General features: G+C 35.2%; 1 long non-coding RNA gene across 1 annotated transcript; it reads left to right on the top strand.

Annotated features, from left to right (window-relative positions):
- Positions 1–564: 564 nt before the first annotated feature.
- On the top strand, positions 565–15,047 carry LOC126826979 (uncharacterized). Its single transcript, XR_007682509.2, has 4 exons — positions 565–713; positions 7,385–7,523; positions 10,601–10,761; positions 12,306–15,047. It is a non-coding gene; the product is annotated as an uncharacterized LOC126826979 (long non-coding RNA).
- Positions 15,048–26,677: the final 11,630 nt, after the last annotated feature.

Below are 26,677 nucleotides of genomic sequence, written 5' to 3'. Positions count from 1 at the left end.
GACTTGGGTGAAAATTAAAAAAAAAAATATATTAAAATTAACTTGGGTGAAAATTAAAAAACCAAAACAAAACAAAATATATTACAAATGACTTGGGTGATAATTAAAATTGACTTAGGTGAAAATTATATAAAAGAAAACTGCATTACAAATGACTTTGGTGGAAATTAAAATTGACTTGAGTGAAAATTAAAATTGACTTGAGTGAAAATTATAAAAAAAAAACAAATTATATTAAAATGAATATAAATAATAAAAATAAAATAAATAATATTATTTTTCATGTCCCTTTTCAGCCACCGTAATTTACGGTCTGTTGCAACAGGACGTAATTGAATATATATAGTGTATTGTTATATATTCTAAACAACATCGTGAGTTTACTGGACCGATAAATGATTTTTTTTTAAAAAACAGAGGTGTGTCCCTTTTCAGCCACCGTAATTTACGGTCTGTTGCAACAGGACGTAATTGAATATATATAGTGTATTGTTATATATTCTAAACAACATCGTGAGTTTACTGGACCGATAAATGATTTTTTTTTTAAAAAACAGAGGTGTGGCCATTTTGTGAATTTGTTGAAGACTAAATTTGTGTTATATAATTCGAGTTTTACAAGGTGAAGTGTAACCTGTGTAATCAATAGTTAGTAATGGCCGAGGCGCTCAAAATATCGCTGTATCTGTTCTGTTTATGGTCGTTTATGCAAGGTAAGGTTTTATGTTAGTCCTAGTAGATTCATAATGTTATGTAACACTATCTTAGTGATAACAGGGGTCAGTTTCGTACATATAGGGTTTATTTCCATCAGGTATATAAAACAGCTACATACATACAACAATACAGGAACTTAAACTATACAGGAACACATCAATGGATGATCTGTGTAGAAAATGCTACGGTCATCTGAAGAACATTAGTTCCATCCGCCATGTTCTCACCCAAGATTCAGTTTCAGCTCTAGCTGACTAGACTACTGTCATGGTTTTCTCAACGGCCTACCCCAATACCAACTAAATCGCCTTCAGCGAAGTGGAAACTTGCTACCTTTGGATAAAGTTCGGATGTCAGCTGAAAATGTTGCCCCTATGGTATATGATTTTTCTAACACTGTTTATTCAATACACATTTACGTGATCGTGGGATATGAAAAAACAAGCCAGAGCTTACATTACATAAATTCATCGCCTGGAAATACGTCTTTTTCTTTCACCGAAGCTTTTTGTAGAGATTGCTACGATAAATTTATGTAAATTTAATATCATTCGATTGATAATGAATATCAAATATCACTTAAAGCAATTTGAATTTTCTTTGTCCGTTTTAGACAAACTGTTTGTCAGTTTTTACCAAATGTTAGGCCGTTATGGTTTAAGGCCGTTATGGTTTAAGTCTCTAAACCGTATATTTATAACGTTACATAAAGGTAATACGTGGTCGACCTTGTGTTGTATATTAATTTTCAAATGTGAGCTCAATCCTAAATTTATTTTAGACTAACGTTTCTTCGTTCTCGGCAACCATATGGACACTTATGTTAAAAGTAGACTTTATTTTGTCTATATGTAAAGTCACTACAGTCTTTGTACCCTTTTATTTACGCTCAGTATGTAGATCCATCCTCCAACTAACTATGTACAGATAATTCCTGACAGTAAATGATTCAAACACTATATTATTATTCTGGTGGCCAGGCAAATGATTTAACTTTTGTTTGTAATATTATTTTCAGATTAATTTTTATTTTATTAATTTAATTTCGTTTTCAAATTTAATAAAATTTTCTTTTTTTATTGTGTAATAAAATAATGTATGATAACGATAGGCCATCATACATGTATTATAATAAGTGACCGGACAGCTTTCCAGAAACGGGATAATTCAATTCCAGAATGTTTAATCAAATATCCACAACGAACTCCATATTCCCAAAGCAATAGCCATAGAAATACTGTAAAAGCTAAAGTTCTCTGGTTATAAGTCTTAAAGGAAACAAACACTGTATTATGTATAGCAAGTTTATTTATACGAGACAATTAAAATATAATTACATAAAATAAACTATTAATAATATATATACTAATATTAACCAATTAATTAAAATAAAATAAAGTATTAATGACATATTAATATTTACATAAGTTGGGGGTAGGTAAGAGCTTTCTTACTCGTTGGAGTGTAGAGGCACTATTTCGTCTATAGGACGCCTATCTTTAAGTTATAAAACTACACAGATCGGTAGTTTTAAAACAAATAATATACAAAATATGCGCTTACCTTAAATGAAACAAACACTGTATTAGATATATAGCAAGTTTATGAGGAGCCTACTAGATGTCTTCCTTTTATAGCTGCATTATGCATTTATAGCAACTAGTTTATAGCAACCAATTTCGACAAGATCACATGCTGCCTTTAAGTCTGACCAGTTTTGTGGCTTTTGTATATCAACATCTTTCTGATACTGTTTATAAAGTCCATTGACAACCAGTTTGCTTGTGAAATAATTTGTCTACTCTGTTTATATACTGCTCACAACTCTCTCCTGGTTGTTGTTTAATGTTGACAATATCGGGATGTAATTTGGATGAAAAATGTAATTTAAAGTGTTCTTGTATAACTTGTCTGACATCATTTGGTAGATTTTCAAACCACCGTTTAGCACTTTTTTTCAGATGAAATAAATAGACTGATTATTTTACTGCTGTCTGTTATACCCTGCATGGTATAGTATGAATTAAAAGTCTTGGATCCAGGATTTTGCATTTTCACAGGAAAGTCCACTGAATGTAGGTAACTGAATATTTAACAAACCAGCCATTATCACTTGAGGTGGTACGGAAGCAATATCGGTATTTGTCGACGTGTGTGACAGTGGTTTGTTTTGCTGAACAGCCTTTGCTTGTCTCGTTGGGTATTTGTAGTTTTCTGGCGTTACTCCTTTAGACATACGGGAATCTTTTTAACATCTCCCCAATTGTAAAAGCTGAAGTTCTCTGGTTATAAGTCTTAAATGAAATAAACACTGTATTAGACGCGAGAGCTTGTTCCTTTTATTCTGATTTTTTAAGTAGATCGAGGCATTTGTCATCTAAGCTTCAACTACAAGGATACTTGCGCACTAAACTTATTAAAACCTTTAAAAAGTTCTATGGCCGTCATATTGATTTGATTGGTAAATATAACGTGTCTCTCTCGGCTATTATTCTAGATATATTTAATTGACACGTATACTATTACTATCATACTGATAATGTCGACTACATCGTTAACACAGTTCATCGCGTGCATTTTGCATACCGATAGTTCATTGGCCAATCACGCTATTTTACCGAAATTTCGCCTAATAGTTTGGATGCAGCTATGACGGGTGTGGCACCAGGCAGGGTAAGCTTAAACTTCCGGACACCTGTTACCACTGTTTGTCGTGTATTTTGTACACGAGGAGCAGTCCATTTGCTGATTACACTATTTTGCTTGAATACACTATTTTGCCTATAACGTTTTTTAGGACTTCGAATTCTGTCTTATGGTTTGGATTGTTCGTACTTGGTTTTATTTTATTCACTGTATTAGATGTATAGCAAGTGTATGTATTATATCTAATTCATAATCATATTTATACGAGACAATTAAACATATAATTACATAATATAAAGTACATTATTAATAATATATATATATATATATATATACTAATATTAAACATATAATTAAAATAAATTGACATATTAATATTTACATAAGTTGGGGGCTAGGTGTAAGAGCTTTCTTACTCGCTGGTGTGTGGAGGTACTATTTCGTCTATAGGACGCCTATCCTTAAGTTATAAAACTACACACTTTGGACAGAGAGCATCGATAGTTTTAAAACATATAATATGCAAAATATACGCTTACCTTAAATGAAACAAACACTGTATTAGATATATAGCAAGTTTATTAGGAGCCTACAAGATGTCTTCCTTTTATGGCTGCATTATGCATTCCTAGCAACTAGTTTATAGCAATCAATTTAGTAAAACACTAAGGTGTATTGTTTGTAACTTAAGGGCAAGGTAAAGTGACACCATCATGTTGCATAATAGTCTCAACACCAACAAGGCTGAAGATATTATTTCCCAACAAAGAATAGTGGCTCTTGGATACAAAAGTTCAAAATAAACTCTATTACTCACAATACACTATTTCACTGTCAATTCCCATTAATTCGTACATTCGCGTGTTATCACGTAAACGAAAATTTCAGTTTCATCACTTTCTTGCCATTAACAATAAACAGCTTGAACACCCATTAGTAGCAGATGTTTATCGTCTGCTACTATCTTACGAGTTGAGCAGCAAAGACGTTGTCTTTTGCTGGCTAACCAGTCACGTTGATATAAGGGGGAATGATCAAGCAGATCTTCCCCAATCACCCTTTTTAATACCATATAAAGATTTTAAATCATGTATAAATTATTTTATTTATGACCGCTGGCAACGGTCTTGGGATCTTGCAGGCACAAATAAACTTCATCACATTAAGCCTCTCCTAGGAGATTGGCCCAACTCCTATAGACCCAACAGGAGGGATGAAGTTGTTTTGTGTCGCTCTCGCATTGGTCATACCTTTTAACTCATATTTTCATTTTGAAGCGAGAGCCTCAACCGGAATGTGTTCACTGTCATGTTCCTTTGACAGTAAAACACATCCTGATTGAGTGCAAACATCTCAAGTATATTAGATCAAAATATTACCGTTGCCAGTCATTACGAAACAAACTTTTATTTTCAATTTTAATTGTATATATTTAATCATGTATATCGTTTTAACTATTTATATATGTAAAAGATTTGTTATATTTATTTTTAATTAATATATTTTCTGTGATATTTGTTTTTATTTACATGTATAAATTCAGTTATTTTATATTGTTTTAATTTGTCTCGATTGATTCACCATATGTTTGGCGCAATATAGCCCGGTTGGAGCTGACGTGCCATTAAACAACATTTCATTTCATTTCACTTTCTTGCCCAATCGCCGTTACACCTACAGGCAGCTAGTACAGTAGTCGAGTCTTATATTTTCGAGTTGCTTTCCTATTTCAATGTATCACGGGTTTGGGATCCGCCATTTTCTGTTTCAATCTTGAAAATGACCCTTCATATCTAGGCGAGTGATGCGAATAATTGTTAAACTGACAACGCTTAGCGGAACATTGCACAGATATGCAAAGGTTGCCTTTACATCACCATACATACAATTATGTCGCATTCCCTTTAGTAATAACACATTTCTACGTTGTATAAATGTAAACAATGTTTCGTAGGTAGCTTTCGTGTCCGAATATCTGGTATGTCCTTGACCTTATGCTAATATCAATGAGCAAAGTGTTAATTTTAAATACAAATTTTTAATTTAAAGGAGCTAAATCGCTAACATTTGGGACCTAGAAATTGACAAAAGTGGGTCGCAACGCATATAATACTGTAATATGAATGTATATAAACTGATTTACATTCACAATGGTTTCCGTTTTTACCCCAATTTCAAATCAGTTATGTTCGGCGAAATAAGCCAGCAGTCTCAGTCGAGTGCAAATTTCTAGCGTCTGGTTATTCCAGTCTACATACGCCGTTCGATTTGGTGCAATGTGTCTAGCCTCGTCCCTCGAGTCTCTTTTTACAAGTGGGGCTGAAGTGCATTATGGTACACGATTCGTGTACCAATGGTAAAATGTTTATTTTGTCTTAAATATTGGATATCAAAAGCCCATCTTATTCCGGTAAGATCACAACATCAATGTTGATTTAATTTGACAAATAAATCGTGTTTTCAATGTTCATGATTTTGGATGATATTGAGTTAGAGACTTAGCTACTTTAAACAACTGCGGAATACGTTTAATTCATATCAAAATACAAATGAGGTGTCATTTACGGGATTTGACAATATTAAAAAAAATAAGTCACGCATGAATTCATTGATGCGAGCAACACTTCATTTGGTAAATCGTATTATTATAGACTATTGCGCTTCATTTGCAAGAACTGTCACATTTTTAATATTAACATTATTCATATGGACCGTTCTGTAAATTGATGAAAACAGAACTGTCAAAATCTAAGCTATCATGGCTTCCGTGGTCAAGTGTCGGTAAATGTTAGCAAAAAGGCTTGTTTCTAAATTTAGGATAGATTATTATTCATTTAAGTTAGAATAATAATCATTTTGAGGGTCTGATATATTTAATTTCTTACCAAGATACAATTTTTGTGGGGCAAATTCATTTCTATGGAGTACCATTTGAAACCCATCATATTTTCCAATCAATCATTCAATAGTGGACTATTAGTGTACAATCTAAGATTAAACAATGTGTTGAGTGTGAATAAATATTGAATAAAATTTATAACAAATTATTTTACTGTAAAACTTAGTAAAAATGTTCAATCTTTAATTGTCAGTGCAACTTTATGCTTTCTGGCACAAAGTTTCAAGGGGTGAATTAATTAAGAAGTAATACAAATGATAACAATGTGTATTCATTATAAAAATAAAAAAATGCTGAAAACCAAAAGCAGTTTCAAGAAAATTGTGATGCAGTATTTACAATATTCCATACAGACCCGAAACATTTAATCCAAATGATGTTTATGATGAAAAAAATGGAGGGTATTTGAAAAATAAAAGTTTAATTATATGGACGTGGTGTGCTAAAACAAAGATAGTTTGAAGTCTTGATGGTTGTAGTGTATATATTCAGGTATCTCTGTGAGACTTTGTAATTTCCCATGTTGAGTTGTTTACCCTGTAGCTGCGCGGTGCTGAATGGTATATTTGCTTCATATTTTCCAAAGTTACAAATTCCAAAGTCATTATTTTTGATATTCATCCATTTTTTATTGTTCAGTATCATCTCAACTCAAGCACGTCTAGACAACAAAATAAAAGACACTAAAGTTGTTGTGAATGATTTTTTGAGGACCCCCCATTTCAAGTGTTGTGAAAATTTGTGTCACTTTAACTGCCCTTAAGAAACTGCCCTCACAATACTTGCTAATACTCCAATACAGCATATACCAGAATTCATCTAATTAAGGTAGCGTTTAGAATAATCCTTAAAACAACAAGACAGATTATAAGATTTAAAATATACACTAACTATTACAATACCCCTCTGGTCATTGCTGTTGGATTTTACCGGAGTGTGTCTATTTTGTTATCGCTTCATCAAAGTGTTGGAAGGCTTAGTTTGTTAAAATGAACATACGTAATATGACAATTCGTCTCTTTGATCAGACATCTCATTTAAAACTTCAATTAAATATATTAAAGGATGGAGAAAATATAGGGTGTTTCCAAATCTAATTTGCAATTTTTGTTTTATTTCAAGTTATTACAGCCGAGTACTGTTACTATTATTATAAGGTATTCTACACAGACGCAGACACCCGGTATTGTTCTTATGGATGCTGTACTACCGGAAGTAACGCCACTTTTTACAACGTATGCTGCGTTTACACTTATGCCAGGTACGATGATTTTTAGAAACGTTATTGTTTTGGATAGAGAAATGGAGTTTAACGTCCATTCGACACAAACTAGGTCATTTCAGGATTAATATATGGTTGAATTTTATTTCATTAATTCGCTTGCATCTAGAGGTCTTGAGCAGTAGGAGGAAAACGAGGTTGGACAGGCGACCCTACTCCTTTGTCACGTACAAGCGTGGAATCGAAATCACCCCACTTGACTCGATGACAGATCTAATGATGCAACACACATGCTTTAACCATTCGGCCACCCCCTTCTTATGGATGTTGTACTACCGGAAGCGACGCCACCCTTTACGACGTATGCTGGGATAGCTATGCTAACAGGTAACATGATTTTTAGAAACGTCGTTTTTTGGTCTTTTTTTTAAAATTAAATAATAAGGAATTGTTTTAATTATCTCAATTGATAGACACGTGCCGTTATAGTCACACCCATAGCATTTCAATCTTTACCCCGCCCTTAACGATAAGGTAAATTATATATGTTGTTCATATAACTGTGTTGTGATAGTGCGTAGTCATAAGTAAATTAATAATCTTTTAGAGGCATTTAGTAACTAGATAGTGCAATACACAAAAACACATACTTATGGGAAAACAGCTACTCATTTATTTGGGTGACGTTTCGAAGAGTATTCTATCAACGTTATCAAGCTAATACAGTAATACAAGTTGTTGTTTATTACATGATTTAACGTCCAATACAATAAATATGATATTATGGACAGGTTGATTTAATTAAATTATTTACACTTGAAAATTGTTAAAAACACAAAATAAAAACGTCTTCGGATATGAAAAGTTCCTTACAGCACACCTATAAATTCTCTGTCGTGAGAAGAGAGGGCTGGTCATCTTCTCCCTTTATCACAATAATGTTAAAACAGGAGGTCCAGCTGACTGATGTTTGGCGTCATCAGAGCTGATAGAAAAAAAACCCGTATGGAAAAAGAATCCGCTGGCTTTATGTGGAAAAGCGAAGTGCTCGCAGTAAAAACCACATAGCTGGACCGGTAGATTATTTGCATATTAAAAGTGTTCATCCAATAAGTTCTATATGGTTAAAATTAATTAAAAGTTCAAGACTTCAAAGTTTAAAAGTTCTAGGCATTCCACTAGAGTTTTTTTTGCGTACGGCTCTCCACAGATAAAAGTTACCTGAAAAGAAAAGAAGAGTCAGCAGCAACACACACACACCAAACCAATAAAACAAATTGAACCATTTATAAGAACACATGTTACATTAAATTGATTGATGTGCACTGTCATTGTTAATGATGGTTGTGTAGGTCCCTATTCCTTTATTTTGTCATTATTGTTCCCTAGTATATTATTATATTAAATCATGCAGCAAGCTGAACCGCCACACTGTCTTACAACTATAGTTCCTATCTTTGTAACTTGATATGTTTGTAACGTTAATTTATTCTTATATTATTAAAGCATCCAAGTGGCTTAGGGGCTACTATTGCTCTTTTAACGCAACTAACTTCACAGTTAATTACCGATTCTGCTATTAATTTTAAGAAGGCTTCATAAATTTTATATGACATATTCCGAGGAGGGAGAGTACATTTTGGAGGGTATATTGAAGTTTGGCGTCTTCCATTAAACTTCGTACAGGGATTCTTTTCTCTTCTAATTTATTGAATGCAATGCTGACATGATTAACGGTCAAATTGTGGCCACATTCGCACTTCACTGGTTTAAATTTATGGTCGGTAATTAAATCCTTAGTTCTCAATCTAGTGATTAACCCACACATTTTGCGCGAATTATGAGATCAATATATACAGAAAAACTAAAACAATTCATGAAACCATACCGGACAATAACTAGATCGACGAGGGGGGGGGGGTATTCTACAAAAACTTATTAACACAAAGGTTAAGTGCAGCCATAAGTGAAGTTAAGCAATCAATTCTCTATGATGATATATACAATACTACCGTGAGAATGGAATACGATTATCATATACCATGGTATGTTTAGATATCGTAGTTAACTTGAAGCTACTATCATATCTCTGTGATTAGACTAAAATAAACCTTATTGTTGTAATAAATCTAAAAATGGAGTAGATATAACAGATAATAATATTAGGAAACCGAAAATACAGTACTGAAGAATGCGTAGGGGTGATGGAAAACACAATATATAGGTTATTTAATAAGTCCTACAAAAGCACTAGGCAGGAATATCCCTGTGTCGCGGTTAAGGTCTGGGCTGTTCCTTTTAATGTGTATGGCCTCAATACGTTTGCGGGTTTTTTTTCTATCGGGAGGACGGCCGCCAGAGTTTTAGCATAAATCTAAGTCATCTACTACCAATTTAGCTGTGGCCCAACACACACAATCCAAGCAAGGACACAGAATTAAAAGAGTTTTAGCATAAATCTAAGTCATCTACTACCAATTTAGCTGTGGCCCAACACACACAATCCAAGCCAGGACACAGAATTAAAACGTGTCTGGCGGCCAACTTCCCGATAGAAAAAACTCGCACACTTATTGTTGTCCTGTATGGTTTCATGAATTGTTGTTATAGTTTTTCTGTATAATATTGATCTCATAATTCTTGTATTACTGTATTAGCTTGATAACGTTGAGAGAAATAAGTAGCTGTTTTTCCATAAGTATGTGTTTTATCTTTAAAAGGCATTTAGTGAAAGTGATATATAATAACAGACAGCTTTATGGATGACATTCACTAGGTTTATTAACTGCAACGTTTCAATGAGGTCACTTTCACCGTTATCAAGCAATGAGAGTGACCTCATTGAAACGTTGCAGTTAATAAACCTAGTGAATGTCATCCATAAAGCTGTCTATTATTAAAGTATGTGTTTTATAAAGTAAATTAATAGGTAGTACGAAAGTATTATTTTAATTATTTCCCTTTACAGATCAGTGCAGTTTTAAGTTTTAGTCCACTGCCCCCCTCCATCCAAAGCTGTTAAAGGTACCCTATATGCCCTCGATTGTCAGGGCTCTGGAGAATACATCATATCATTTTCTGCTTTAAAGTGTGCAATACAGATATTTGATTTTCAGTACTGCTACCAGTATCATCACAGGAATAGTAGTAGGTGTAGTGGCATTAATTATCATTATCATGGTGGTTGTATATGTTATTGTATACTGTTACCGTAGACCCGATCCAGCAACCCAGGGTCTTGTTATTACAGCCCCAATCACAGCTGAGGTATATTCTAGTAAGTTCTTACCTGTCTTTGATATACGAGTACGCTTTATGTGATATTGTTCAAATAGGTTAAGGAATCCTCTCTGAATTCATCCATATCCTTGGATTTTGTGAACCCAAAGACTGAGATATACGAATATGCTTTATGGCACATGGTACAAATAGGTTAAAGAATCTTCCAAGAATTCATCCTTCGTTTTAGTGAACCCAAAGACTGATATTCAATTCGCAACTGGATAACCAGCATTGGTAATATTTGCCGAATTTCTTGCCCATCTGGAATGGCAAAGTGCCATGATGTTTACATTATTCCACACACCATTCAGCCACAAAATGAAATAGGGTTTAACGCCCTACTTTTCTGCACCGCAGGCTTTGGAGTTCATTCAATCAACATCTGATTTAAAATATATAATTTTTACTGATTCTTTGTCCTCATTACAAGCAATAAATAATAAACAGCTTGAACACCCATTAGTAGCAGACATTTATGGTCTGTTACTATCAAACGAGTTCATCAGCAAGGACATTGTCCTTTGCTGGCTCCCCAGTCACATGGATATAAAAGGGAATGATCAAGCAGATTTGGCTGCCAAGTCTGCCTTAGATCTTCCCTTATTCGAATTTTTAACGCCATACACGGATTTTAAATCCTGTATAAATAATTTTATTTATGACCGCTGGCAACGGTCTTGGGATCTTGCAGGCACAAACAAACTTCATAACTTAAAGCCTCTCCTTGGAGAATGGCCAAGCTCCTACAGGTCTAACAGGAGAGATGAGGTTATTTTGTGTCGCTCTCGCATTGGTCATACTTTTTTAACTCATATTTTCATTTTGAAGCGAGAGCCTCAACCGGAATGTGTTCACTGTCATGTTCCTTTGACAGTGAGCCACATCTTGATTGAGTGCAAACATCTCAAGTATATTAGATCTAAATACTACCGTTGCCAGTCATTACGTCAGCTATTTGCTCAACCGGAGCTATATGATAAAAGTGCTAACATTTTTAAAAGAGACAAACCTTTATTCTCAATTTTAATTGTATATATTTAATCATGTATATTGTTTTAAATATTTATATATGTAAAAGATTTGTTATATTTATTTTTAATAATATATTTTCTGTGATATTTGTTTTTATTTACATATATAAATTCAATTATGTGATATTGTTTTAAATTGTCTCGTTAGATTCACCATATGTTTGGCGCAATATAGCTCGGTTGGAGCTGACGTGCCATTAAACAACATTTCATTTCATTTCTGCACCGACTGAGTTAATGCAGACTGGCGACCCCATACTATGTGCTATAAAGGTCGCTTTGCCCGGATTGCCCATTGTCCGATCCAAACGACTAGACGATAACTTGTTTCCACTGGCAGTAAAGATTAACGGTTATTCAAGACGTTAACCCAACCTCATGTCGTTGTCTTTTAATCAAAACACGACACACTCTCGCATTAGTTATTCAAAAATGTAAACAATGTTACAAAATTATTCACAAATGTAAACAATATTAATTATTTCGAATTGTATATTTTATCTTACAGATACTACTCAAACAAGTACCATATATCCAGGAGTTCGTTATCCTCCACCAAGCGCTTTTACCCCTCCACATGGAACTAATACTTTATCTTCGCCTCCAACCAGATATTCCGATCCGCCACCATCTTATGATACAGTTATCTCCCTGGACAGGATAACACGAGCTCCTCATGGAACTACTAACTTATCGTCGGCCCCAACCGAATATGCCGCTGCGCCGCCATCTTATGATACAGTTGCCTCCCTTGGACAGGATAACAAGAGCTCCACATGGAACTAATAACTTATCCTCGCCTCCAACCGGATATTCAACTCCGCCAGCATCTTATGATACAGTTACCTCCCCTGAACAGGATAAAAAGTGCTTTCAAGCACATGTCTACATGAATTAGATACGATTTAGAATGGTTATTAACTGTATATATATATATATATATATAGCTAATATTGTTTATATTATTTTATTTTATTTCCCGGTAATATAGAATTTAAGAAGCCTTCCCACATACATTAATGCATAGAAACCTTCATCGTCTGTACTTATGTCCAGCTACTTTTCCCAGAGAAACACACGGTAAGTTTTTGTATGCCTTTCACATATGTTTGTATTGTACGAGTTATGCCCCTTATAGTGATTCTCCCTAGGATGCCTATTACGTCAGACTGCGTAATAAATACTATCATAGCTTCGACTGGTTGTTTGTCTCTATACGCCTCATCCATGCAAGCCTGTTTTACAGTTGTCTTGTACTGACAACTCTGTATAATACATGGTGCCAGACGCGGTCTATTCTTTGAAATAGAAAGGTTTTAACTACTGGACCCTCTCCCTTTCTGTAGGCTGAATAGGGTTTTCATACTGTGAGCTCCGCTTCTTCGCCTCTCGCAGTCGACCGGCAACGCTGGCTGTTACCCGAATTTGTTTCGGGCATTTGAGGTTCTGCCCCCGCCCCGCCCCCATACGCCTGTGCTTTGACCAATTCATAACGGTGAACTCTCAGTTCACACTGATCTCAATTACGTGGTAAAATTATCAAAGCTTTCACCTTCGGAGTGACGGTGGGTACCTATTTCTGAGAACGGTTAGATTTTTCCTGGGTTTAGCACGAGTATTGAAATTTTGTAAAACTTGTTCTAGCTTCATATTATCATCTGGATTGTCCCAAACAAAATTATTATACTTCTCCCTGTGTATAGACATATAATGGTTCATCATAATTACTGTATATATACAGAGAAAGGTTTAACTGTATATAGAAAGAGAACTGTTTAGTATATTAGCTGTATATAGACAGATTATAATGGTTTATTATATTAACTGTATATAGAGATAATGGTTTATTATATTAACTGTATATAGGCAGATAATGGTTTATTATATTAACTGTATATAGACAGATGACGGTTTATTATATTAATTGTATATAGACAGATGACGGTTTATTATATTAATTGTATATAGACAGATGATGGTTTATTATATTAACTGTATATAGACAGATGACGGTTTATTATATTAATTGTATATAGACAGATGATGATTTATTATATTAATTGTATATATACAACTGGCGGTAGTTTTTACTTTGATGTCCATAGCAGTTATATCTCATAACAACCTGTCATGACTTCATAGGTTGATATATTCGTTCATATCAACCGCTGATGACGTCATTACAGGTTGATATTTCATATCAACCGCTAATGACGTCATCTCAGGTCAATATATTCGGCTCATATCAACCGCTGATGACGTAGATGATCGAAATAATACAAAAAAACACAGAAATAAATTTTTATTCTTTTGACAATTAAAATTTGTTATGGTACAGTTTCTAACATTCAGGATCGAAATAGACGGCGTACTTATCGACGTACATGTATTTAGATCGGTTATCCATGTCTAAGACATCTTTCAAAATTTTCTTTTCGTCCACATTGCGATTATTTCTCCACACACTACAAGACTTCAATGTATTTATCGCCCAAGATGTCGTTTGTAAAGTATTTTTGGGTACAGTCCACTTAAAATAGTCGGTCAAATCCTTCTTTGAACATACCGAAAACCTTCAATCATGGTTCACTGTCAGAATTCTTGGAAAAGAATGCCTTTTGGTCCAAATTTTCTGCAGGCTTTGGATAGATCCTCGTCGATATTTGCATTCACATCTATTCCATCGTCAATATGTTGGCTTAAAAGGATTGATTATTCGTCTGACTTCGTATTACTATCCATTTTGTTTTTGCTTTCAATTCAATAGTCCAAAATGGCGACGTATAAACAAAAACATGCACGTAATTGCACGTGATTACTTCGGTAATTTTCGCTATTTGGCGGAAACTATAGAGCAATTATCCAATCGTTGTTGCCTTTTAATGGAAGAGTCCATTAAATTTAAGGGTGAAATGGCGTTGTATATGTCGGATATAAACCTACTCTCCCTCGGATTGATATGGTAGAGAACGCTTGGGCTTCGCCCGCGCGTTCTATACCATATCAACCTCGGGTAGGTTAATATCCTATACATAAACAGATGATGGTTTATTATATTAATTGTATATAGACAGATGATGGTTTAGTATATTAACTGTGTATATAGAGAGCTGTTTATAATATTGTCTGTATATAGATAAAGAATTAATTATTATATTAATATTGGTGTCAGTCATTATCGCATATATGATAGACCTGGTAATAAACACGTTCTAAATATAATTTTAACACAAAGCTCATTGCTATGATAGATGCGTTATGATAAAGACCCCTAAGCGCAAGCGATTTATTGAAATAAAATTGAACCCTATATTAGTCCCGAAATAACCTAGTTTGTGTCGAGTGGACGTTAAACCCCATTTCTCTATCTCACCATTACTGTACTTTCTGTGTCCGATTTAGGTTATGCTTGCTTTGCCCGAATTTTTCATGCTGTATTTGCCGGAGTTGGGAGGTGTTTTGAATACTCTACCCACCTCGCTTGCTGTTGTGCTTTTATTTGTACACCTATATATTTGTAACAAATTCAAATACCAAAAACGGGTTTAATTATATATCTAAAAATACGAAACAAGCAGCTCAGGAAAACTTAGATACTTTATGCGTCACACCAAATCTGACAAACGAAAATCCGTCTAAAACTCAAAAACAAAATCCCTTAACTCTAGTTCCTATTGAGTTTCTGAAAATAGGGTGCATAGCTCTGGAACAGAAGGTCGTGGAATGCGGACAATCGATAGGTTTTTATCCTCCTGAAACCAATGTTTCACATCAAATCTGTGGAAAACTGTAGGTTTTATCGCCTTCGGGTTACCAGAACGGAGTTACTCTAATGCCTTACATCAATTTTATTCAAATCTGTTGTCATATCGAGAACTGGGGTTTCGGAAAAGGGAGGAGGTAACTGCAGAAGGTCGAGGAATCCTGAAAATGGACAACGTTCACTCCCTCCTGAACACAAATCTCACGCAACATTTTGGGTAAATTCGGTTCTCATGACCCTAATATTTCACACCCTTGTAGCGTCTATTGCCTTAGCGAGCCAGGTGATGACGGGTGGACAAACGACATAAAATACTCTCTTCTTAGTAAAGCAAGTCATTGAATATTCAATGAAATCATGTGTGTGAGAGAGAAAGAGAGAGAAATGGGGTTTACGTCCACTCGACACAAACCAGGTCATTTCGGGACTAACATATGGTTTAATTTTATTTCAACAACTCGCTTGCGCGTAGGGGTCTTTAGCAGTGGGAGGAAACCGGAGTACCCGGAGAAAACCCACGAGGTTGGACAGGCGACCCTACTCCTTGTCACGTACAACCGGGCATTCGAAACCACGCCAGTCGACTCAATGACAGACTTTATGATACAGCGCGCGCACACTAACCATTCACCCATCCAACCCCCCGAAAGTTGTGAGCTAGATTTACGGTCTGTTATAACATACTTTATACACTAACCTTCATAACTGAATAGCAGATCACATGACGTACTTTCACTGTGTATTGTAAAATGAAATATTCTTAACAACATTTTATGTAATACAGAGGTGTAGCCATTTTGTGAATTTGTTGAAGACTAAATTTTGTGTTATTTAATTAGTAATGGCCGCTGCATTTAATGTAGCCTTGTACCTCTTCTGTTTATGGTCTTGTATACCAGGTAAAGTTTTATGTTAGTCCTGGTAGATTGATAACTTAAGACCTAGTAGATTAATGTTGGACCTAGTAAGTAGGTTCATAATTATTATTCATTTGATAAAAATAACAATACGGTTTAACATAATGAATTAAAAGGCTTTTTCCAACCAAGGAAATTCCATGCTTATTTTCAAATAAAGTTTGAGCACTAGTAAATGAACTGGTTGGTTATCCCTAATTTAGTACTTCAAACTTATTTCAATATTCAGGTACCCGAAGACGTGTGTTGATATCAAAGTCAAACTACTCTCAAGGTTCTGTTTTAGAACCTGTTTTATTGTCCCCCGCCTTTCGAAGAAAGCATGTGACTATTAAAATGGGTTCGTCCGTCTGTCTGTCGCACTTTTTGGGACACAATAACTCTCTTTCTAATGGAGGTAGGTGTAGTTGTTTATTAGGTCAATACCTTGATGGGGTTCGAAGATGAGCATTTTCCGCTTAGGGCAAGCGGAGATAAGCAATTTGATGTATAGTTTCATTACATCAATGCCTTGACTATGTTCGATAATGAGCATTTTCTGCTTAGGGTAAGCAGAGCGATAAGCAATTTGATTGGCCAAGATTTTAGAACGCAATAACTCTCCTTCTAATTGAGCTAGAATGTTCTCACTAGGCGTAGGTGTTTATTATGTAAATGCCTTGATGGAGTTCGAAGATGAGCATTTTCTGCCTAGGGTAAGCAGAGATAAGCAATTTGATTCGTTGATGCTTTGGGACGCCACAACTTTAGTTCTAATTAAATGAGAGTGAGGACACTTGGTGTATAGCTTTATTATATCAATACCTTGACTAAGTTCGATAATGAACATTTTCTGCTGAGGGTAAGCAGAGGGATAAGCAATTTGATTGGTCGAGACTTTGGAACACAATAACCCTCCTTCTAATTGAGGTAGAATGTTCAAACACTTGGTGTGGGCATTCATTAGGTGAATCCCTTAATGGAGTTCGAGGATGAACAATGTCTGCTTACGGTAGGCAGAGATAAGAAATCTGATTGGTTGATGCTTTAGCGGCACGATAACTTTGGTTATAATGAAGTGAGAGCGATGAAACTCTGAATATAGATTCATTATATCATTATCTTGACTAAGTTCGAATGTGCGAAGTCTGCCTGGGCTAAGGAGCGATAAGCAATTTGATTGGTCAAGACTTTGGAACATAAAAACTCTGCTTTTAATTGAGGTAGAATGTTTAAACCTGATGTAGATGTTCATTAGGCAAATATCTTGACTGATTTTAATGATTAACATTTCAAGCTAAAGCTAAGCAGATCTAATCAATTTCATTGGTCGATGCTTTGGGACAAGATAATCTTGATTCTATCTGATAGAGAGTGATGAAACTTAGTGTGTAGTTGGATTGCTCGATACTTTTGAAAAAAAATAAATGTGCGATTAATTAATATGTGTCATCTATTTATTTTGGGATTTCGGCGGGGACATCAGCCTCACTGTTGGCTTGTTTACTATGTACACAAAGACCTTAAATTACTCTGCCCAACATATCCGAGTATCAGCGAAGAGACTCCTGGTTACCTCTATGAATTAATTCAACAGTATATTTTAAAATGACAGTTGCCTTAGGGCAAATGAACTTTTGTCTGCAGTTTTTGTATGCGCTATAAGCACGTTTTGTGAATCTAGCGCTATATATACATGGACATAAAAGTATCATGATGTCCGCTGAAAATGCTGTCACTATGGTATATAATGTTTCTAACACTGTTTTTTCTAAACACATTTATGTAACCATGGGATCTGAAAACACATCAGAGCTTACATTACATAAATTCATCACCTGTAAAGACGTATTTTCCATTTCACCAAAGCTATTTGTAGACATTACTACGTATATATAAATAAATATCCTTCGATTTATAAGGAATAGCCAATATTATCAATTTGAATTTTGTTTGGCCGTTTTGACCAATTTAAGGCCTTTATGTCCATAACCCGTATATTTATAATGTTACAGGTATGATAATAAGTGGTCGACCTTGTGTTGTACATCAGCTTTCAAATGTGTGCTCAATCCTAAATTCATTTTAGAGTAACTTGTCTTCGTCCTCGGCAACCAAATGATTAAAGCATGAAGACATATGTTATAAGTTATTTTGCTGGAGCAACGACTGTGAATTTTAAAACAACTGCACGTTGCTAGATTGCTTTACAATTCCCGAACGTTAACTCCATTTACTATTTTTATTGCACACATGTGAACAGTAGCGTTACTATGCTGTTACAATAACGTTACGTCATAACAGAGGACAATGACTATGTGAAATATAAAAATTAAAACGAAATAACATAATTAAAATAATCACCCCTTAGCATTCAAAATTGGGTTATATTTAGCGATAAAGTTGCTTTCTTTTGTTTCCAAGAGATCATTATCACTAATATTGAGTTTGTACAAAGGAAATATCTTGAATTGTCCTTTACCACAAATATCCAAATGTTCGCTCACCGGCAAAACTCTATTTCTTGCGAGTTTTATATTAGAATATCAGAATCAAACTTTGATGATGTTAATACTTTTCTAAGATTTTGAGGTTGTTTTAGACTATTTATAATTTTTGAATTTAGGATGTATTTTAATTTACGACTATTGTTCTTTAAAATATCCAACCGCCCCTTTACAATAGACAACCCTCTTTCTTGAGAAGGATTAAATGTTGTCACAAGTGTCATATTATTAGAATCGTTGTCTTTTATTTTGGGTTTTCTGAGATCACCAATGTTAAGTTTAGAGGCGTTTTCTATACCAATATTTATCAAGTTTAAAGGATAATGTTGTTTTGTAAGGAATTCCCTTAGCTCTTTCAGACGTTTTGTTTTATCCTCTTCCGAAGATACAATTGTACATATCCGTCTTGCAAGATTATAAGGAATATTCCTTTTGGTATGCGCTGAATGACATGAACGAAAGTCTAAGTATTGATGTGTATCAGTGGTTTTATAAAATAAGTCGGTTCTTATTTCTCCAGTGGATAAGAGCCTTACTGACACATCTAGAAAGTTGAGACTGGTTGTACTTTTTTCGATCGTGAAATTTAAACTTTTGTTCATCGAATTAAGCAGGGAATGGAGTTGAATAAGGAGTTCTGGATTATTTGGCAATATTATGAAGCAATCATCCAGAAATCTCCTCCATGCTGCTTCAATGAATAATTGTATTTCACGACCAAAATTCTGTCCAATTTCAGAATACCACAATTCTTCCAAATAGCCCAGAGTAAGCGTTGCATATGTTGGGCCAATTTTGGTGCCAATAGCTACCCCTTTAATTTGATCATAAAATTGCCCAGCAAAATAAAATATATTATTTGAGAGAACAATTTGAAGTGCTTCTACAACAAATGATTTTGTAAATCGAATTGGGCATTCTGTATTCAGCTTATCTATCCAGTAATCTACAGCCTTTAATCCAAAATCTTGTTCGATGTTACTGTATAAATTTTCAACATCAAAACTGACTAAAATGCTGTTAGCTTCTACAGATTCTGGTAGTTTGCACAAAAAGTCTATGTCATCTCGTAAAAAGCTTTTCACGTATGTACAAAAAGGTTTTAGGATAATATCTACAAAGTTGCTCAATCTTTGTGTACTACTATTAGGCCCCCCTACTACGAGTCTAAACTTTAAATCAGCTGGATCTAAAATGGTTATGATAGCTTTGTTTTGTGTAGATACAGCTTTCTGAATAAGGGTACTTTAATGCACTTTAGGCAGACCATAGAAATTTGCATGATGGGGATCATAATTTGTGAGGTAACTTATTTTTTTCGACGTTAATAGCGTTTTGTTTGCTATCGTGAAATTAATTACCTTTCTCTTAACTGTTCGTTCTATAATGTCAGTAGTAAGTTTGTAATATTCTTCATTATTAAGAAGTTCACAAATCTTATTATGATAAAATGACTTATTGATGAGAACGATAGCCTTTAATTTCATAAAATTGTAAAGTCACGTGGATCACGTGACTTTTGAGCACATAAAGATGAAAAACCTGAAAAACACATCCAAACACAAACTCGTTAGGTCAATCGATGCAAGGTTGCTTAAACTGAACACGCATACGTAACTTGAACGGGAAAAACAAATTAAAATTGTTATTTTTATCTTTGTTACAAAATGCCGCGCCTTTCAAATGTTGAAAGTCTACGTGCTATAGGCAGGCTCTATGCTGGTCACTGTTGCAAGAGCCTTTAATTGTTCACGCCAGACAATAATTAATCTTAGAATGAGAGTGCTTCAAACTGGAACTATTGCCGACCGCCCAAGGGCGGGGGCGCCACGTGTGACGTCACTCCACGAAGATCAAGCAATACGATTACGTCATCTTAGAAACAGATTTGTCACTGCAACCTCCACAAGTAGAGCGATGTTTGGTGGAAGGGTAACTGCACAAACTGTTCGAAATCGCTTGCAGGCTGCTGGTCTTCGATCTCGGAGGCCCTATAATGGACCAATATTGAAACCTCTTCATCGCCGTAACCCCATTGGCCACAAGACACATAAGCTTTACTCAAAGACAGTGGAATTCGGTTGTCTTTAGTGACGAATCTCGATTCATTTTGAGATTTGCCGATGGCAGGGCCCGAGTGTACTGCAGACGAGGTGAACGTTACGCTCAAGTATGCGTCAGAGAAGTTGACCGATTTGGTGGCGGCAGCGTCATGGTTTGGGGTTCTTTTTGTGCACATGGACATCCTCCTCTTGTTGTTGTCCAAGGGAACTTAAATGCTGTCCAGTACAGGGATCAGATTTTGCAACCTGTTCTTCTTCCGTTTATGCAGAGACATGGGCCTGGACTAACGTTTCAACAAGACAATGCTCGACCCCATACAGCAATTGCTACCCAGAATGTTTTAAGAAATGCCGGTGTCCAAGTCCTGGATTGGCCGTCACTTAGCCCCGACCTTAATGCTATTGGACACATCTGGGACGAACTGGGTCGACGTGTTCGTCAGCAAGTGAATCCACCACTGACGTTCCAGGACCTTCAACATGCTCTTGCTGAGCAGTGGCGACGTCTTCCTCGGGTAGTGTTTACTAATGTTCTGAGATCCATGAGAAGACGTTGTGTGGCAGTACGAGACGCTAGAGGAGGCCACAACCGTTACTAAACACTTTATTCCGATTGTTCTCGAAGTCTGTGAATTTCATTTTGGGGGGTACTGTGACATCACGAACGTTATCAATGTCAAGGACTTTCGGCGAGACGTATTCTTGCTTTCTGTTGATGCCAAGTGCGTCTGTGCACAACATAACACTAAAATAGTTGCCTTAAACCAAATATTAAAAATCTAGTCCCAATAATCCCGAGTGCCAAGTTTTTAATTTGACTGAGTATAGTTAAACATATTTTTATATGAGGTAATGAAATATATGTGAGATTAGGACGTTGAAAGTAAGACAAATCTGGGTTGGCAAAATAATTGTATTTAAACAAAACTTTCATGACAAATATTTTTCCAGAAAAGTTGTCGGCTCACAGGACCGACCCAACATCTTCGAATTCGAAACATATCGGCCAAGTCTGTGATTTGTCGGCGCCAGGCGGCCGACGGTCCGACGTATTTTTTAAACACTGCGTTGCCCCATATTGAGGAACTTTAGACACTTTAAACGGCTCTAAGTACTTTTCTTCGTTAGATCTCAAAAGTGGATATTGGGAAATCGAAATGAAGGAAGCAGATAAGGAGAAGTCTGCGTTTACGACAGGTAATTTAGGGTTTTGGGAATTCAATTGGATGCCGTTTGGATTGCCAAATTCACCGAGCACATTCCAACGTTGTTTAGAGCGTTGTATGGCAGATTTACATCTTTTTCACTGCTTGATATATATTGATGACATTGTAATTTTTTCAAAAACTTTCGAGGAGCTATTCATCGTTTGAAGTCTGTATTTTCACGTCTTAGGAAACATAATTTAAAACTGAAGCCAGCAAAATGTGAATTTTTAAAATCGTCATTGAAATACTTAATGCATATAATTTCTGAGGAAGGTGTTAGAGCTGATCTCTGAAAAATTTCATCTCTCACAAATTGGCCAATTCCAGCTAATACTTCTGAAGTTCGTAGTTTTTTAGGATTTTGTGGTTATTTTAGTCGTTTAGTAAAAGATTACTTAGTCATAGCTAAGCTTTTGGCGGATCTGTTAAACGGTGAATCTACCTGTAAAAGAAGAAATCTAAGTTAGTTCAGGATGGAATTCGTAGGGTTATAGCTTACGCTAGCCGAAGTTTATCTAAAAGTGAAAAGCATTATTCTGCACATAAGCTTGAATTTTTGGCATTCAAGTGGGCAATAACAAGAAAATTTCATGATTACTTATATGGAAAAAAAATTACAGTTAAAACTGATAATAATTCACTCACTTATGTGCTTTCAACTGCTAAATTGGATGCTACAGGGCATAGATGGCTTGCTGATATTTCTGCATATGATTTTTCAATTGAATATTTATCTTCGTCAAAGAATATATTCCTGCTGATACACTTTCTAGGCTTCCACTTAATATGGACAGTTCTGTTGTTTCTGCTATAACAAATTTTCATCAGGTTGATATAGGTAAAATTGAGACTATTTCTTTAAATCAGGAGGTAATTAATTGTTTGTCATGTCCAATTCTGGATGTTCCCCATTGAATCTACAAATATACTTGATAATTCTCTCATTAGAAAGTCTCAAAATGATTGTTTAGGAATTAAAAATATTATTTATTTTGTGAAATGTGGATGTCAACCATCTGATGTTTTTCTGCGTTATATATTGATAGAGAATCTGCTGCAATTTTTCGTCATTGGGATAATTTAGTTTTAAAAGATGGAATTCTATGTAGAAAATTGAATTCACCAGATTCTTCGGATTGTTACATAATGAATTGGGAAATGTGGGTGGACACTGCATTGGGTTTTGTAAAATCACGCTTGTTTTGGCCGTATATGACGAAGTATGTAGAAGATTACGTCCGCACTTGTGATCGCTGTATTCATCGAAACACCCCACAATTGAATATTAGAGCAGTCATTGCAAGAAATTGTAAATATTTCTACTTCTGAGCCCCTTCAACTTGTATGTACAGATTTTCTTTCACTTGATAAGCCATCCAAAGGTAATATTGAAAGTATTCTTATAATTACCGTTCATTTTACAAAATTGGCTGTTGCCGTACCTAAAACTACTGCTAAGGCCCTACTTCATCATTTCTTTTTGCCCAATGGAATTCCTTCCCAACTACATTCAGATCAATGACGCAATTTCGAAAGTAACATCATCAAGGACATTTGTTTTATTCTTGGCATTCAAAAATCACGCACAACTCCATATCACCCCATGGGCAATGGTCTCTGTGAATGCTTTAATCGTACGCTTCTTAGCTTGGGACATTATCAGAAGAACAGAAGAAAAAATGGAAAGATTATGTACAGTATTTAGTTTTCATTTATGATTCTACCAAACATGATTCGACTTTATTTTCACCATTTTTCTTAATGTTTGGTAGAACTCCTAGGGTACAATTAAATTATGACTAAAAAGTACGCGGTGCAGTGTTCCATGTGGGAGATATTGTTTTAGTAAGAAATGTCCAAATAAGGGGTAAGAATAAGTTAGCAGACAAAGGGGAGAATGATTACTATGTATTTATTTCACAACCTAATATGAATGTTCCAGTTTTTACAGTTCAGAGAAATAACTACTTCCAATTTCTTCAGTCGCTCAACCAATTTTTACACCCAGTCCACGTATTTCAACCCCCTCACTTACCTCTGTGCCTCCCATTCCAAAACCACGCTCATTTGTTCCGTCAGTTCTTGTTTCTAAGAGTTTGCTCCCATATTCCAACATTTCGTGATGATCTTTGCGACATGGATAGTACCATTCCCCTAGGTCTGGTTAGTGTAAGTTCTACAAAGCTCTCTGACAGTGAAAATTTGATTCAGTTCGATGATGATGAAAATAATAGTTATAAAGATGATGATTATTTTATTGCTATTTTCTGATGAGCCCAATGATTCTTTAATAGATTTATCTGTAAAGTCGCCCCATAGATCCCCTGACAATGATAGACATCTGATGCCTGGCTTTTATGAAATAATATTAAGATATAATTTCTGTTAGTATTTACTATTGGTTGTTTTTTCATAATTAATATACATAATAATGTTTGAGATGCTACTACCATGCCGTTAGTTCATATTTTTGGTAATTTATATCCGGTTGGAATATCTGATTTTTGAGACTTGGATCAACGCAGTTTTTTATATTTATTTGATTTGGACCGTCCATAGTTTTTGATTTTGATTATGAGTATAGGTTGATTTGGATCGTACTTGGATTTTGATTTTTGAATTGTATTGATTGTATGTGTATCGGTTATTTTAATGGGATTGTTGTTATCAAGTGCCGGGACGCCACTTTTCGGGGTGGGGGATAGTGTAGTAGGGGGAAATTTATAAATGTTTTGTTATATATATGTAAATAAAGTTTATGTAATAAATGGTGTATGTGTTTGTATCTGCTTGGTGTCTTGGACAGGACCGTAACTAGCTCAGAGCAACAAGGGGGCGGGAAGTGTTCTCAGGGGTGCTGTAATATTGACGGACAATGTATATCTATTTTCTTATGGTCGAAAAATTTTTCACAGGGGGGGCACCCCCCCCCCCCCCTAGTTACGGGCCTGGTCTTGGAATCTAGCCAAGATGTGGTGTCCAGTGTGTTGTGTTGTAATTGTGTTCACTGCGTTCTTTTAATAAGTTTACCTGGTTTGCACCCTCATTCTTGCTTAAAACAGCACTTATATCTTGACATGACTAATGACAAGAAGACTCTTGTATATTCTTTAGCTTCAGGTATATTATATTTCTTGTTTTAGTAATTTTAACAGGTTTTATATATCATTATCAGTAAATATATTTATTTAGCTTAGGGTTATGTCAATAATTTAAGTAATAATTCTTGTTATAGAAGTTTCCCTAATTTATATATAATTTCATATCTTTAGTTTTCTCGCCATGTTTCGCCCTCTTCCCTAGTGGTCTGTATTTATTGTGGTGTTTGTTTTATTTTAGCTTGTGTAATATAGTCTTTACCAGTACTTGTGATAATTAAAACACCTTTATAAGGGTATATTTAGTTTTATTGTTTTTTCCTCTTTAACTTTTTAAATGTATTTAGTTCAGATTATATTTTATGTTTCTTTTGTATATTTATTTCTATTTTGATTATGTTCTGTTTGACTTGTATGCATCTTTGTAATATCTCTGTATTTATATTTTCAGTGTTTTTTTGTTCTTTCGTTTTGGTATTCTCTGAATAAACTATTAGAATCAATACTGTTCGGCTCCTCTATAACCTACAAATCCCCGAGTGATAAAGCTTTGGTTGCATCAGCATTAAGAGAGTGTTGTATTAGGAGGTCATATATTACTACGTGAGATCGGGGGTGGGGTGGGGGTGTATAAGAGTTAACACAACAACCACCCTCACCAACACTCAAACATTTTACTTTAACTCCAACTAAATATTCCAACCTCACCACCACTCTAACATTTTAATCAACAAACAATAAGACAATAATACGTGACAATCTTGACTATTTAATTACAGCTTTGTTTTAAGATAGTTTTGTATTAGGAGGTCAAATATTACCAGGAGTGATCGCGTGGGTTGGGGTGTATATGAAGATAATCGATACAATATATTTTACTATAAGTCATACCTAACATCGTTCTGGTCAATATCTAACCTCCTTCGGATCGTGGGGGGGGGGGGCTTGCCTAACACTATGACCACCACACCGCCACTCTAACATTTTACTTTAACTAAATAAAATTAGAAACAAGAAGATAATCGGTACAATGTATATCACTATATCCCCCCACACCCCAAGTCAGTGGTGTGCAGACCGGAGGGCACGGAGGGACAACGTATAGTTCGTTCGGATTGGACAAAAAACGAAGTTCCCATGGACACATTATCGGAGCAGGACAGTAGGGAAGTTAAGCCCCATTTCATTTCATTTTTTTATTAGATTATAAGTAATAAACAGGGGTTAGGGGAAGGGCGAATGGTTAACCTCCTTCAGACCCTCCACTACCCCTTCACACACACACTCACACATTATGCAAATGTAACAGGGTTTCTAAAAATGGACGAAACACCAGGTCGGAGGT

The sequence above is a fragment of the Patella vulgata genome, chromosome 7 (genome assembly GCF_932274485.2).
Source record: "Patella vulgata chromosome 7, xgPatVulg1.2, whole genome shotgun sequence".
NCBI classification, from domain to species: Eukaryota; Metazoa; Mollusca; class Gastropoda; family Patellidae; genus Patella; species Patella vulgata.
The sequence above is the reverse complement of the archived record's forward strand: the minus strand, read 5'-3'. Positions and strand labels throughout refer to the sequence as shown.